Source organism: Austrofundulus limnaeus, unplaced genomic scaffold (assembly GCF_001266775.1).
Source record: "Austrofundulus limnaeus strain Quisiro unplaced genomic scaffold, Austrofundulus_limnaeus-1.0 Scaffold212, whole genome shotgun sequence".
NCBI lineage: Eukaryota > Metazoa > Chordata > Actinopteri > Cyprinodontiformes > Rivulidae > Austrofundulus > Austrofundulus limnaeus.
Genome location: NW_013952614.1, coordinates 6002 through 8410, shown reverse-complemented (window position 1 = coordinate 8410; position 2409 = coordinate 6002).

Here is a 2409-nt window from a genome sequence, read left to right as displayed (position 1 = left end):
AAGAAGCTGATTTAGTATAGTGTCATGCAAAATTAGGAAAGTTTGTGTAATTTACAATCGATACAACGTGACATGCATGACCTTTATTGTGTTGAATGTGAACTTACCACAATACCATGAACTTTTTGTTTGTTTTTTACAAGGTTTGACAAAAAGCTATCACTCCAATCCTTCTCATCTGATAACTTCAGCCTAAAAGTCTGGCATAAAGACAGCAGGCGACACGCATTCCTGCAAGGAATGCTCAGAATGCGTGGTGAACAAAAGCTGAACACATTTCTCAAACATTTTGTGAGTCGTGTTTGACTCGATGAAGTATCTGATGAACTTCATCGAACTCGTCTCGTAATTCGTCTCAGTGTCAGCGGCTTCATGTTTGACAGCGGGGAGCGAGCCAGCCCGTTCCCACATGGTTGTTTCCAGGTCACCACTAATCCTCTCAAAGCTTCTTTTCTCCTTATTAACCATCTAACCCTCTGCGTTCCTCGCAGCACTCACAATGAAGTCCGTCGAAGGTTTTGTTCTCTGTAGGTTGAATTTCCCACGCCGAAGTTTGGACGTTTGGACCCGTAATTATGACTGAATTGGACGTTGGAGCTGTGTGCCATGACTGGTAGAAGGGACTGGCTAAAGTAGAGGTGACTTTAAGAAGAGCCTCGACTCCAGTGTCTTAACAAGTCAAATCCTCTGCAGGCAGAACAGGAGCAGAGGTGTTCCACAGCACCGGCTCCTCTGTTAGGAGCAGACCGGACGGGTGAAAACACCTGGTGGGACACTGTGGCGAACATCGGATCAGAGTTTTCAAGAAACCACGATCCAGGAAAACAAGGTAACCTGTGGCCTAAAGCTGAGTGCTTTTAAAAGATGGATGTAACTTAACTAATACTACGTGAACACCTTTAGTTTTTACCCAGATGTGTTCCTGATGTTACAGCGAGCCAATTTTGAGTTGTAAAAATGTCATTTTCAGGTTTGTTTCCCCGCACTGTCATGGGAAAAAGAAAGTCCACCTTCTTTCAATCGCAAGGTTTTATGGTCTTTATCAGATTCGTAATATCTAATCATTCAAGAGAGAATAAATAAGTCACTATTCATCAAATGACGTCACAAAAAAAGTGGCAGGTGCCCCGCCCCGGGGCACCTGCCACTTTTTTTGTGACGTCATTTGATGAATAGTGACTTATTTATTCTCTTACAAGAGCAGCAGCTCAAACGTATTGATGAATAGCTCATCAGTGTGATCATCTCTACCTTTCGAGCAGCAACTTGCTGCTGCCATCGGTCTGCGAAGGGTTAAAGGTCATTTCTATTTGGAGTTCATTGTTGTAAAACTAACTGCATGCTTCACAAGAGGACAATGGTTAAGACTGCTGCCAATCGTCTCAGGAGTGGGCATCCTAGTAAATTCACCCCACCCCCAAGATCAGACTGTGCAATCCTCAGAGGAATCACTAAAAACTCGAAAGCTCCATCTCAGACTCTACAGGCCTCAGTCAGCAGGTTGAGATCTCAGATATCTCAGATTTGATCCAGCTTCAGTCACCATCTGACAGCTTGAGGTCATCAGGTCAGAGGTTGTTGGTGGTACTCTGCACACATTAAAAATGGTGGGGATCGGTCTTTCCAAGCAGCTGCACCCCGACTGGAATATATCACCTCAATCCATACAGCCTTGATTCTAACGATGCTTTAAAAATATCTTAAGACTTTCTTTTATAAACAGCTAGCTGTCAGAAGTTTTAATTTTTATTTTTTGTATTCTACCCTGTTTTTACTTGTACTATTGTATGAATGTGATGCTTTCAAAATTTGATCTTGCTTTTATTGCGAAGCGCTTTGTGATTTTATATCTCTGAAGGGTGCTATATAAATAAACTCTCTGCTTATAACAAAATCACCCTTACAGTGTCTACCTTTGTCAGATAGCATCAGGATTAAAAATACTTGAACATTAAGAATGATGTCAGTGATAATACCGAAGAACTACCTGTTTGGTCTCTTACAACAAATGAAATTTTAGAACCCATAGTTAGGCTCTACAGCAGGGCCTACAAAATTCATAAAAAACTTCCTGGTTGGACTCATCACTGTCAAGGGCGTAACTTTAGGTCTAACTTTGGGGGGGTTGTGGTCTCTGTCCATTTATTTATTGAATAAATTACTTTTGTAAAACGATTCAGGATATTTAGGGTTAAAATATATTGGGATGCTTTTACTGTGATTTACTTAACTTTCCTGTTTTCTCTGTATTTATTCNCGAAGCTAGTTTTTTCTTCATCCTGATCCACATTTTTGAAGAACTGCAGCTACTACGGCAGTTTTATCAGCGATACTGCGATCGCAGACGTGTTTTATATTTCAGACTGAAAAATATTCATGTTCAGGTAAAGTAATTCTTATTTTAGTGAT